The 14670-nt window shown below is 30.9% G+C and overlaps 4 non-coding genes across 4 annotated transcripts; 1 reads left to right on the top strand and 3 right to left on the bottom strand.

Moving 5' to 3' along the window:
• The first annotated feature begins 7686 nt into the window (after positions 1-7686).
• Positions 7687-7777, top strand: Trnam-cau (transfer RNA methionine (anticodon CAU)). Its single transcript is given in 2 exon segments — positions 7687-7723; positions 7742-7777. It is a non-coding gene; the product is annotated as a tRNA-Met (tRNA).
• A 3570-nt stretch (positions 7778-11347) lies between these two features.
• Trnaq-cug (transfer RNA glutamine (anticodon CUG)) lies at positions 11348-11419 on the bottom strand. The gene has a single exon. It is a non-coding gene; the product is annotated as a tRNA-Gln (tRNA).
• Positions 11420-11424: 5 nt separating this feature from the next.
• Positions 11425-11496, bottom strand: Trnae-uuc (transfer RNA glutamic acid (anticodon UUC)). Its single transcript has one exon. It is a non-coding gene; the product is annotated as a tRNA-Glu (tRNA).
• Positions 11497-12847: 1351 nt separating this feature from the next.
• Positions 12848-12938, bottom strand: Trnam-cau (transfer RNA methionine (anticodon CAU)). Its single transcript is given in 2 exon segments — positions 12848-12883; positions 12902-12938. It is a non-coding gene; the product is annotated as a tRNA-Met (tRNA).
• Between the last annotated feature and the right edge of the window lie 1732 nt (positions 12939-14670).

Genomic DNA, 14670 nt, shown 5'->3' with positions numbered 1-14670 from the left:
TCCTTAATAGAATCTTTTATCTTTCCTTAATTTTATCTTCGAATGCTTCGAATACCGAAATCAGAATGAAAAAAAAATATAGGAGGATGACAAATAAAAACTCTGTTCATACTACGAACAGAAACATTATTCAGAAACAATCTACCGCCACGAATATAAGGATGGCTCTCCGAAATCTATCGTCAAAGCAGTTAACTTTCAGAACTGGCAACGTGTGGAACGGCAGATTTGATATCACATGAGATGAAGCTTTTTATCTTTCCTTAATAGAATCTTTTATCTTTCCTTAATCTTATCTTCGAATGCTTCGAATACCGAAATCAGAATGAAAAAAAAATATAGGAGGATGACAAATAAAAACTCTGTTCATACTACGAACAGAAACATTATTCAGAAACAATCTACAGTCACGAATATAAGGATGGCTCTCCGAAATCTATCGTCAAAGCAGTTAACTTTCAGAACTGGCAAGGTGTGGAACGGCAGATTTGATATCATATGAGATGAAGCTTTTTATCTTTCCTTAATAGAATCTTTTATCTTTCCTTAATCTTATCTTCGAATGCTTCGAATACCGAAATCGGAATAAAAAAAAATATAGGAGGATGACAAATAAAAACTCTGTTCATACTACGAACAGAAACATTATTCAGAAACGATCTACAGTCACGAATATAAGGATGGCTCTCCGAAATCTATCGTCAAAGCAGTTAACTTTCAGAACTGGCAAGGTGTGGAACGGCAGATTTGATATCATATGAGATGAAGCTTTTTATCTTTCCTTAATAGAATCTTTTATCTTTCCTTAATTTTATCTTCGAATGCTTCGAATACCGAAATCAGAATGAAAAAAAAATGTAGGAGGATGACAAATAAAAACTCTGTTCATACTACGAACAGAAACATTATTCAGAAACAATCTACCGCCACGAATATAAGGATGGCTCTCCGAAATCTATCGTCAAAGCAGTTAACTTTCAGAACTGGCAACGTGTGGAACGGCAGATTTGATATCACATGAGATGAAGCTTTTTATCTTTCCTTAATAGAATCTTTTATCTTTCCTTAATCTTATCTTCGAATGCTTCGAATACCGAAATCAGAATGAAAAAAAAATATAGGAGGATGACAAATAAAAACTCTGTTCATACTACGAACAGAAACATTATTCAGAAACAATCTACAGTCACGAATATAAGGATGGCTCTCCGAAATCTACCGTCAAAGCAGTTAAGTTTCAGAATTGGCAAGGTGTGGAACGGCAGATTTGATATCATATGAGTTGAAGCTTTTTATCTTTCCTTAATAGAATCTTTTATCTTTCCTTAATCTTATCTTCGAATGCTTCGAATACCGAAATCAGAATAAAAAAAATATAGGAGGATGACAAATAAAAACTCTGTTCATACTACGAACAGAAACATTATTCAGAAACAATCTACCGCCACGAATATAAGGATGGCTCTCCGAAATCTATCGTCAAAGCAGTTAACTTTCAGAACTGGCAACGTGTGGAACGGCAGATTTGATATCACATGAGATGAAGCTTTTTATCTTTCCTTAATAGAATCTTTTATCTTTCCTTAATCTTATCTTCGAATGCTTCGAATACCGAAATCAGAATTAAAAAAAAATATAGGAGGATGACAAATAAAAACTCTGTTCATACTACGAACAGAAACATTATTCAGAAACAATCTACCGCCACGAATATAAGGATGGCTCTCCGAAATCTATCGTCAAAGCAGTTAACTTTCAGAACCGGCAAGGTGTGGAACGGCAGATTTGATATCACATGAGATGAAGCTTTTTATCTTTCCTTAATAGAATCTTTTATCTTTCCTTAATCTTATCTTCGAATGCTTCGAATACCGAAATCAAAATAAAAAAAATATAGGAGGATGACAAATAAAAACTCTGTTCATACTACGAACAGAAACATTATTCAGAAACAATCTACAGTCACGAATATAAGGATGGCTCTCCGAAATCTATCGTCAAAGCAGTTAACTTTCAGAACTGGCAAGGTGTGGAACGGCAGATTTGATATCATATGAGATGAAGCTTTTTATCTTTCCTTAATAGAATCTTTTATCTTTCCTTAATTTTATCTTCGAATGCTTCGAATACCGAAATCAGAATGAAAAAAAAAATATAGGAGGATGACAAATAAAAACTCTGTTCATACTACGAACAGAAACATTATTCAGAAAAATCTACAGTCACGAATATAAGGATGGCTCTCCGAAATCTATCGTCAAAGCAGTTAACTTTCAGAACTGGCAAGGTGTGGAACGGCAGATTTGATATCATATGAGATGAAGCTTTTTATCTTTCCTTAATAGAATCTTTTATCTTTCCTTAATCTTATCTTCGAATGCTTCGAATACCGAAATCAGAATGAAAAAAAAAATATAGGAGGATGACAAATAAAAACTCTGTTCATACTACGAACAGAAACATTATTCAGAATCAATCTACAGTCACGAATATAAGGATGGCTCTCCGAAATCTATCGTCAAAGCAGTTAACTTTCAGAACTGGCAAGGTGTGGAACGGCAGATTTGATATCATATGAGATGAAGCTTTTTATCTTTCCTTAATAGAATCTTTTATCTTTCCTTAATCTTATCTTCGAATGCTTCGAATACCGAAATCAGAATGAAAAAAAAATATAGGAGGATGACAAATAAAAACTCTGTTCATACTACGAACAGAAACATTATTCAGAAACAATCTACAGTCACGAATATAAGGATGGCTCTCCGAAATCTATCGTCAAAGCAGTTAAGTTTCAGAATTGGCAAGGTGTGGAACGGCAGATTTGATATCTAAACCGCATGAATTTTCATCACTCTATTTCCATTGCACCATTTGGAATGTGAGAGAATGCGGGATTGAAACTTGAAATACAAGAAGTGAATATAGAATGACGGAGGGGGGGGATTTGCGATATACTCTAACAAAACTTTCGAAGGAGTGGTTAGAGTGAATCTGATTTTGAATGGTGTTGAATGAAAACTCAAATGAATTGGCTTAAAAAATTTTGTAAAAGGACACTCCTTTGGCATAGAGTAACTGCGAATGGTCATGTTTAAGAAGGGATAGGCTAATGGGTTAAAAATAATACCAGATTATAAGGTAGAGGACAAACCAATTTTGCATCTGTACCATCAGTGTTTTTGAATTTGTACCATCCAAACAGCGAGACTTATATATGAAATGACAGATGCAAAAAACTTTAAAAGAAATAGATACCAATCTGCTATAGACTGCACTTTAACTTTATATACTTTCGTCTTGCAATAAAAAGGCATGAGTTCTCTGCCATTCAGTAATTGAATCCCTTTATAAAGGTAGATATTAATTCTGTGAAATAACAACTTCCATAGGTCCATGATTTTGAGAAATGACGACGTATATACCATCAGCAAATTACCTAGCCTGAAATTTTGCTACCATGGTAACTATAGTAATATATTATAGTGCATAGCAGAGATTCGAAAGTTTATTTTACTAACAATCAAAATTTCTGGTAAAGACATAAATGTTTACATATTATTCTTTTATATTTTGTCAGACCACTAAACCTCTGCTGTCATAATTATTTATTTTTCTGGATCATGGAATAAAGGAGTGGATACAAGTTTAAAGTAAACCACTGATTTTTAACGAATATTCATCTGCAGAAAAGCAGGAAACGGTAATCTGTTCTCCAACATCCATATGCGATTTTAGAGGTACAGGGCTATATGTTTATCTTATCAGAAAGGGATAGTTGTTTCTAATTTCATTGCTATATAACATCATTAGTCCACATAAAGCTCTTTTGGATAAAGAAGTAAGGAAATTAGCTGATGAATTGGCCTTACATATCTCCAGATCTAAACCAATAGAATAGATCTGGAATGCTTTTGGAAATGCTGTTGTAGCCCTCTTTTCCCCTTCCAAAACCATCCAAGATCTGAAAATAATGTTAATGAATCTGGAATGATTACCACATGAATTGGATCGATTCGTAAAATAAACTGCAACATTTTTTATAAGAATCCATGCTATGAAAGCTTTCAAGTTGCAAAAGCGAACCATATATATATATATATATATATATATATATATATATATATATATATATATATATATATATATATATATATATATATATATATATATATATATATATAATATATATATATATAATATATATATATATATATATATATATATATATATATATATATATATATATATATATATATATATATATATATATATATATATAATATATATATATATATATATATATATATATATATATATATATATATATATATATATATATATATATATATATATATATATATATATATAATCTTTTCTTTTCTTTTTTTTGCGTCATATTAAACTTCATATGTAGCTATTTTATCAATATATATCCGATAATTCTAGAAATGTTTGATTAAAATTGGAAATTCTTTTAATTTTAACCATTAATGTATGAAAAATCAGGTTTATTTATTCATATATTCAAGAGGGGAATACAATGCAATTTATTTTCACTGAAACTATTTAAATTCGGAGGAGTGTATAAGCAATTTCTCCAGGTGATTTATTCTGAAATTGAGACATTTTATTCCAAATAACTATGTGAATAATGAGCTAAATAAAACAATCGATTGACCTTGAAAAACAAAAAAGACAATCAGCTCTTTCCAATTCGAGTTCTCGCACACCAGATACTATCTCGACTACGAGCAACAGTCTGTCGTGCCTGACGCAGTGTCATAATGACCGGTATCTGTAGAATCCTCTACCGTGAAGCTGATCCTATTGTTTTCTTCTGTTTCAGAAAAAGGTGTGCAGAGGAGGTGGACGATCTACTCTTATCTGGAGTTCGAATCTCCCAAAATCTCCTCCAAATACCTAACTCTTTTCTCACCCCCAGGTGGCGTAAATGATTATCTAACTTGAAAAGCTTATGTAAATGTTACGGTCTGCCAGGACATGGGTTAGGATTGTGCTTGTATGTTGGTCACGTAGTTTTCTGGGGGAGGGAGGTTCTGTTGTCGGCTGTCCTTTGTTTGGCTTTGTCGGGTTGTGTGAACGCTTGATGGATGATGTGACTAGGATCGTGTTTTTTCTATTCTTGGAGTTCAAGAGGCTGAACGATTTTAATTCAGCCTGTCAAGTGCAACACAAAGTTGTGTCTGTCTGTGTCGTTTACAGCTAAGAATGTTATCTAAATTTTAGAGCCAAAAGATTGGGAAACTTGTTGCTGATTTCAGAGAATTTATAATGATGTAATTTCTCACATTATCAGAAAAACTGATTTTTTTAAAAAAATTTCTGGTATAGGAAATTTACAAAAAAGAAAAATAATATAGTCGTCAAAATAATAATAATAATAATAATCGAATTCGAGATTTTAATGGATTGCCATGTTTCAGACCTCTCTGTGTCCATGAAACATATTTTTAGATATTATGTCTATCTCTCTGTCCATATGTCTGTGGGCATAGCAACATAAATCCATTTTGAGCCAGAAGGAAGAAATTTGTTATATAGATTTGAAGATTCCTATTTCTAACGAGGGCCGCGGTGGCCTGGTCTCGGCTTCGGAACGGGAGGGTTTCAGGTTCGAGACCCGATTCCACCGAAAAACCGTCGTGTAAGGGGGTCAGTTGCACGCTAAATCCGTCCTGACCAAACGCCCTCCCGTTGGTGTGGTGTGGAGAGGGGGGTGCCAGCTCAGGTGTCGTCCTCGTCCTCTGACCGCGGTTCAAAATTACGAGGTCCGTCCCAAAATAGCTCTAGTGTTGCTTCAAACGGGACGTTAATATAACTAAACTAAAAAGTAACTCCTACTCGAACGAAAACCATGATTCAAAAGGATGAAAATGTTGCATATAAAAATGAAGATAAAGGTATTAGGGAGATCTCTTATATACTGCACGTCAGCCCCAATACAATTTCTAACTTTATTAAAAATCCAAACAGAAACGGAGTAAGAAAGAAGACTGGTAGGCCTAAAATGTTAATGCCTCGTGATGAAAGAAAATTTGCTCATGAGCTCAAAAAAAGTACTGGAAGTGTTGCAAAAGCTCGAAATTAAGTAGGGCTTATTCATGTGTCCAAACTACATCCAACAGTGTACAACTACATCCAAAGGTCCAAAAGGTTGGATTTCAAAAAACGGGGGGTATCATCCAAAGTGGAAACAAAAACATATTAATAATCGTTTGTCTTGAGCTAAGGAACACATATCATGGACCAAAGAATGGACTTCTGTGATATTTTCAGATGAAAAAAGTTTAACTTAGATGGTCCTACGGTTTTCAATATTAATGGCATTTTCTGAAGCATGCAGAACAATTTTATTCAATCAGACAAATAGAAGGAGGAAGTTTGATGTTCTGGTTAGAAGTTGGTTATGGTGGAAGAGCAAGTTTGGTCTTTCTCAATGGTAGGAAGAGGCATACAGACTACATTAATATTCTGAATTCTGAGCTTCTTCCTTATGGCTCCGAATTAGGATGAGAACAGTGGGTGTTTGAACAAGATGGAGCCTCAATCCACACCGCCAATGGAGTTAAAAATTGGTTCGACGCAAATAATGTGCAAGTTTTACCATGGTCAGCTAAAAACTTCGATCTGAATATAGTAGAAAATATATGTCCAATGTTTGTTCGTCGAGTATACGCTGGTGGGAGTAGTTTGAATAGTTCTCTGAGCTTCGAGTGGTATTAAATACTTCATGGGAAAATTTTTGCCCCCAAAAAAATCTGTGTATGATTCACTTCCAAACAGAATATTCGAAGTCATAAAAGCTAATGGAAAGAGTATTCCTTACTAAAGCCGCTTATATTTTGTTCTTTTTATAACTGTCCTTCTACTTTTTTTACACTGTTTCAAATGAAAGAAACCATTTTTATTGTCATTTAAAATTTATTTTTGAATACCTTGGTAATGATACTAATATTTTTTTCGGTGAATGATCTGAAAAATAATTCTTATAAAAATAATTGCAGTAAAAAAAAATATTTATTCTTTTTTAAAAAAACCAGCGTCTTTCTACATTTTTTAAGCAATGTATGTCAATCAAAATGTGATGTTTATAAATATAATTGTTGAAGAAGTCATTTTAAGAACAAGTTACAAAAACTGCTAAATTAAAATTTATAGCAGCCTATAATCCCATGGACCAAACGGGCTACAATATTTTAAAACAAATATTATGATTATTATTATTATTAGTGGTTTAGAATTTCACAGCTTGATGGCTAATTATATATCTTTTTTTTAAAAATAGAGATATTTGAAATTAAAACAAAATCGCATCAACAGAAAAAAAAAATAAAGATTCTATTGAATGTCGTAAAAATATTATTCAAAGGAAAAACACAAAATTTACGAATTGATGCTAAATTTTCTAATAATCTATAAATTATCAATGTTTAACAATAGTTTATTAATTCTAAAAACTCTTTCTGCAGCTAAAACTAAACGGCTAACGTACATGATTATAATGTTTGATTTGAAAATCGAAAGAAATTGAATACAGACAGCTCCAAACCACAATGCAATAACTAATTGATGAAATCAACGAAACAAATCAATATTTACTTCAAAACTTCACTGCTCGGCTTTTTGAGGTGGCTTGAAGCCATCGATTTCATTCCCTGCCAAGCCTCGGTAGCGCAGAAGGCAGCGCGTCAGTCTCATAATCACTCTCTCCGGAGTAATCTGAAGGTCGTGAGTTCGATCCTCACCCGGGGCAGTTTGCATTTTGCTCTCTATAGCATTTTTTAAAAATTTATTTTTAAGATAGCAACATGTGAACGACGTATATGATTGTGGTTCGGGATGATTTTTTTTTTTTGAAAAACTTTCGAAAATTGTTATGTTTTTGAATATTTGCATAGTATATGTATAAAAAAATATCTATGAAACGAAATGTACCAGTTAAGTGGCAAAAGTTTTTTTTTTTTTTAATTAGAAAAACAGAGCAGTTTTTTTTTTGTTTTTTTGTTTGTTTGTTTTGGCTAAAAAAATAAAGTTTTATCAAATTATATTTACAGTTTATTTAATATTTAGAGGTTTATCAAATGATTTGATGGAAATTTCGAAAATAAATTAAAAATACATTATCTAGTTCCTGAACTAAAATGTAAGCTGTATTTCTATTTATTCTTTAAATATTAGAGTTCGATTCGTAAATGATAACATAAATGCTAACATAAATAATTTTCAATTTTTTTTTTTCACATTGTGAAGCACCATAAAAAATACAAATGAATAGATTACTTATTCTCGAGTTCAGGAACTGCAGAACATATCGAAGAATTAAGAACATATAGAAGAAGCAAATTTGAACGAAAAATATGCATTAGACTTTAATTTACGAAGTTTTCCGTAAGAAAATTCTATCAAAGATTATAATTTGTAAAAATGTCATCTAAATATGTAAAATAGCATTAAAACCTAAGTAAATGCAAATATAAAAATCATTGTAACTTCCCAAAAAACAGACTTCCAAACAAAATTCTAATGGTTTCATTAAGAAACCTCTTCAAATATTATCAAATAAAAGATTATATAATTTCTCAAAAATTCGACTTTTAAAGGTAATCACTTTCCTTAAGTGATAAGACTGCAGATATTCATTAGACTCTCCTTAAGACTGAAAGTTCTAATTTATTTAAATTTAATAAGATACATTTAAGAATGCGCCCGAAGCGCAATATTTTTTTCAACTCTGGTTATGGATATAAAGCCTCAAATATTAATATGCACATTCCTGAATTAAAAACAAAGCTATCGTAATCTGATGAACAAGCAAATAATAATTTTAAAAAATAAAATAATAACCTGAAATACTAATTGAAATAATGAGATTCGTGAGATTTGAGTTCAGGACTTTGAATCCTAATACTCTGAGTTCAAATCTCGGTGTAACCTCCTTGTTTTCTAATTTAAAATTTGAAAAAGATTAATAAATAAATTAATAAATTATATGTATTTTAATTTTTTAATTTATAAAACTGATATAGCCTGGTTGGTAGGGCATTGGATTCGCGTCCCATGGGTTGCGAGTTCGAACCTCACCGGTCGAAGACTCTCCGTGTGTGTGTGGTTGCTGGCGCACGTATGAATCTGTCGTGGTCACAAAGCCCTCCATGTCGAGAGTAATACCACTGTGGGCACTGGATCAGGGATGATCTTTCTCTGATTCAGGTCTGAATTACGATCTGTGAATGAAATGCATGAAAGAAGTCCGCCCCGTAAAAAGGGTTGTGACGTGTGTGTAGCTAAGTCGTACTCTTGGCCCTAAATGGCGCTACTGAAAAAACAAAAAACGCACCCTTGGCTTAAAATCGCTGACTTCTAAAGTCAGAGCTTGTCTGTGACTAGTACCATTAGAAACAACATATTAATTTTTATAAATTATTATATTCTTGGAACTCTTACCATCATATACTCTCTTGTAATTTAGTATACTGCATAATCTAAAAATGTTAGATGAAAAAAAAAAGGAACATGCTTATGTTTCCAACTATTTAACATCTGAAATATTTCAATTAGTTCATTTTAATACTTTTAGTTATAAAATATTTTTAATTCTTATTTTTCTTTATTTGCAAGTACGAGAAATATTGTATGAAAAAGAGAGAACCGACATGAATTTTGTACAGACGCGCACCAGTAGTATGATTTATTTTAACTGAAGGTTTTTTTTTTTTTTTTTTTTTGTTATAAATAGAAGATTATTATTGTAAGATGCAAGCAAAAACAACAAAAACAAACAAAATTCTAGGGCAAAGGATTTCTCAAAATTTGTTTATCAAGTGAACCATTTTATGTAGATTTAATAATCCTACTTCCAATCATCTTATACATTGCAATTTGTAATGTAGAAGAAATCATACTCCCAATCATCTAGTACATTACAATTTGTAATGTAGTAGAAGTCATATTCCCAATCATCTAGTACATTACAATTTGTAATGTAGTAGAAATCATATTCCCAATCATCTAGTACATTACAATTTGTAATGTCGTAGACAATTTAAACTACAAATTCGTTTACAATAACAAAATTCTTTTACATTTACTTCATTCATAAATTACTTGATAAACTATTCAGAATTATTAGATCAAGATAGATTTGTAAGTCATACTAGTCTTGATAACTAAACAATCAGTATTATTTTCGATTACCTTTAGTTTTTTAATCCAGCTCTAGTATTAGAATCGTACGAAAATAAAGAAAATTGCAGATTTGAAGGTTTTTAAAAGCATAAATTATAAATTTTACACAATACATATAAATTTTACATATAGCATAAAAATGAAGCAGAAAACCAAAAGTTTCAAAGCAATAAAACCTACTTTTATCACATATTTTCTTAAATACTATAACAATAAATTAATCACCTTCGTTCGTCAACCATGCAAATAGTATTTAGTCAGTTATGTCTATCAACTTTAATAAATTACTTCTTATTGCAACAAAAAGATTCATTGTAAGTTATGCTTATAAAATGAATTTAAAATATTTTGATTGATTAGCTTTGTCTTCTATATTTGTAAAATGCCTTTTCGTGAATTTTATTTTGCAATTTTTCTTAAAACCCGGGATGGCAGAGGATAGCAGATCATTAATGATAATGTATCTCGAGATCATGAACTTACATGCGAAATTCAAATTGGCGATATCAGTACTGTAGTTACGACTGGAAAATTCTATCTTGATGATTTTGTTATTTTTTTTCCACTGAAAAGCGTTTATAGTAACAGTGTTTCTGAAATGCGAGTAAATGCACAAACGATCATTGATGACCAAGAAGTGATCAGCTTTTATTTTAAGAAAATGATGAAATCGTATCAGTGTTTAGAGTTGGAGAATCGATGTTCGCAATTATTTCAAATATTTTGATTATTAGATTTAACGTGTGTATGCATCGCATCGTTCTGGTAATCATCTTAATTATAAACAAAAAAATATATACATATTGAATTGCATCCGATTATTTGTAATAGAAATAATGCATTTTTCATAAAATCTGGCAATTTGAACCTTCTTTTTTTTTGGGGGGGGGTTACATTGGACAATGGAAGCTTCGTGGGCATTTTTTCTTACAATAACTCTATGATACCAATATATCAATAAAATAAAAATTCGCTTACAAAACTATTTCCGTCTTAATTCTTATTGACTAAGCTATAATGGCATAGAATTTACTAAAATATAATTTTTAATGATTTTCAAAAATGGAAATCAATTAAAATTGGAATAAAGATGCAAAAATTATAATTTTAAATTATGGAAGGCAGCCATAAAAGTACAAGGTTCCACCGAGATTTGAACTCGGATCGCTGGATTCAGAGTCCAGAGTGCTAACCATTACACCATGGAACCTCACTTTCCCATGCCGGGAATCGAACCCGGGCCGCCTGGGTGAAAGCCAGGAATCCTAACCACTAGGCCACATGGGACTTGGCGACTTTTCTTGATTCTTATGATTTCAAATAATATTTAACTTTATTTGTTGGCTGTTATTATTTGCTTTTTCATCACACTATTTCAGTTTTCTTGTTAATTCAGGAATGCGCATCATACTCTGTTATCAGAATTTAAAAAATATATATTGCGTATTCGGACACATTCTGAATTTCTGTCTGAAAAATTTGAGCACGTTAGTACATTGAGTACATTTCTTGATTCTTATGATTTCAATTAATATTTAATTTTATTTGTTGGCTGTTATTATTTGCTTTTTCATCACACTATTTCAGTTTTCTTGTTAATTCAGGAATGCGCATCATACTCTGTTATCAGAATTTAAAAAATATATATTGCGTATTCGGACACATTCTGAATTTCTGTCTGAAAAATTTGAGCACGTTAGTACATTGAGTACATTTCTTGATTCTTATGATTTCAATTAATATTTAATTTTATTTGTTGGCTGTTATTATTTGCTTTTTCATCACACTATTTCAGTTTTCTTGTTAATTCAGGAATGCGCATCATACTCTGTTATCAGAATTTAAAAAATATATATTGCGTATTCGGACACATTCTGAATTTCTGTCTGAAAAATTTGAGCACGTTAGTACATTGAGTACATTTCTTGATTCTTATGATTTCAATTAATATTTAATTTTATTTGTTGGCTGTTATTATTTGCTTTTTCATCACACTATTTCAGTTTTCTTGTTAATTCAGGAATGCGCATCATACTCTGTTATCAGAATTTAAAAAATATATATTGCGTATTCGGACACATTCTGAATTTCTGTCTGAAAAATTTGAGCACATTAGTACATTGAGTACATTTCTTGATTCTTATGATTTCAATTAATATTTAACTTTATTTGTTGGCTGTTATTATTTGCTTTTTCATCACACTATTTCAGTTTTCTTGTTAATTCAGGAATGCGCATCATACTCTGTTATCAGAATTTAAAAAAAATATATATTGCGTATTCCGACACATTCTGAATTTCTGTCTGAAAAATTTGAGCACATTAGTACATTGAGTACATTTCTTGATTCTTATGATTTCAATTAATATTTAATTTTATTTGTTGGCTGTTATTATTTGCTTTTTCATCACATTATTTCAGTTTTCTTTTTAATTCAGGAATGCGTATCATGATCTGTTATCAGAATTTAAATATATATATATATATTGCGTATTCGGACGCATTCTGTATTTCTGTCTGAAAAATTTGAGTACATTAGAATTTTCAGTGGTATAAAATGTACCTCGTTCACTTAAATATAGTATACTCAAAAAACTTAAAAATTATTTACTTACTCATTGCAGAGCGAAATAATTCCTGCCCCGGGTGAGGATCGAACTCACGACCTTCAGATTACTCCGGAGAGAGTGATTATGAGACTGACGCGCTGCCTTCTGCGCTACCGAGGCTTGCACAAGAACGAAATCGACGGCTTCAAGCCACGTCGAAGAACTGAGCAGTGAAGTTTTGAAGTAAATATTGATTTGTTTCGTTGATGTGAAATGTTGACTTAGGTGTTGATTTGAGTCCTTAGTTAATACAACAGCAGTTTTATGTGTTGTAGAATAAGTGATATGCGTTTAAAAGTTTACATGATTTCATTCAAGCCCCTTTTGAAATGTGTTCTAGTCGTCTTTATAAAGTGCTTTAAACCTAAAAAAGATGATTGAATTCTTTAAAAAATAATAAGACTGATTTTTTTTTATCTTCGAATTATAAAGAAGGCAAAATACATACATCTGATAATTTTGTGTTTTTTAATCGTCTGTTTTATTTTAAGAGTTTGTGTTGTGGCATTTATCCGCGTTTTTATGTTATTATCTGAATCTTTATTTTATTGGACTTTATTATATATTGGAATATATATTTTTTTGACATTTATTAGAATCTTTATGTTATTATCAGAATCTTTATTTTATAGCATTATATTATATATAGGAATATTTATTTTATTGACATTTATTAGAATCTTTATGTTATTATCAGAATCTTTATTTTATAGCATTATATTATATATTGGAATATTTATTTTATTGGCATTAATCAGAATCTTTATCTCTGTGTTTCAATACCTGTTATGCTACTAACCATGCTCTCATGACCAAAGTATCAAATAAATAAAGCAGGGACCCCCACATCATTAAGAAACCCAAAAATTCCTATATATTCTTTAGCGGTATCTTCTGAATACATTAATTTTAGGCTTTCAGTTAATTTATAAGGACTATGCACATGAACTAATTCAAATTCAAATCAAGTGTCGATTAGATGTTAGAACATTAATTCGTGTTGTTATAAAAACTAGAATTAATTTCAGTTAGTAATTTTAATATTCCTAATTAATGATATTTTACTATATTTATGTTTTAATTATATTTCATATTCCACTATTATGCTATTGAAAAATTATGTTGTTTATAATTTAAGAAATGGCCGTAATTAATTATTTTAAATTTGTATCTTGAATTTTTTTTGTATCTGTGAAATACCGGAACCAACTCTCTCGAAAGGGGTTCTAATTAAATATTCGAAAAGATTATCGAAATTTCTACATAAAACTTCTTATAGGAATGATGTGAATTAATAAAAAAATATCTGGCGTGGAGTTAAGGATTAGGAAAAAAGTAAATCCAAGTTTTTTATTGCCTAAAGGCCCAAAGAGAGCTTAATCCGTCTTGCATGCTCAGATGGAAATTTAATAATTATCGGAGAAAAATTGTTCTTTTTAAATGCAGATACTATTTATAATAAATAATTTATTGTTCTCTCTATATGACTTTTATACGAGTAATATAGGTTAATAAAAAAGTATCTCCTGTGATGTTAAAGATTAGGAAAAATGGGCACCCAAGGTTTTCATTACCTGAAGTCCCCAAGAGAGCTTAAACCGTCCTTGCATGATTAGATCAAATAATAATTATCAGACTAGAATTGTTTTTTAAAATGCAATTTATAACGAATAAAGTGTTGTTCTCTCTATGAACTCTTATATCTCTCTACTCGTTAATAAGAAATATCTGCTGTGGTGTTAAAGATTAGGAAAAATGGGCACCCAAGGTTTTCATTACCTGAAGTCCCCAAGAGAGCTTAAACCGTCCTTGCATGATTAGATCAAATAATAATTATCAGACTAGAATTGTT

Source organism: Argiope bruennichi, chromosome 6, assembly GCF_947563725.1.
Source record: "Argiope bruennichi chromosome 6, qqArgBrue1.1, whole genome shotgun sequence".
NCBI lineage: Eukaryota > Metazoa > Arthropoda > Arachnida > Araneae > Araneidae > Argiope > Argiope bruennichi.
This window is presented reverse-complemented; position numbering and strand designations above follow the sequence as displayed.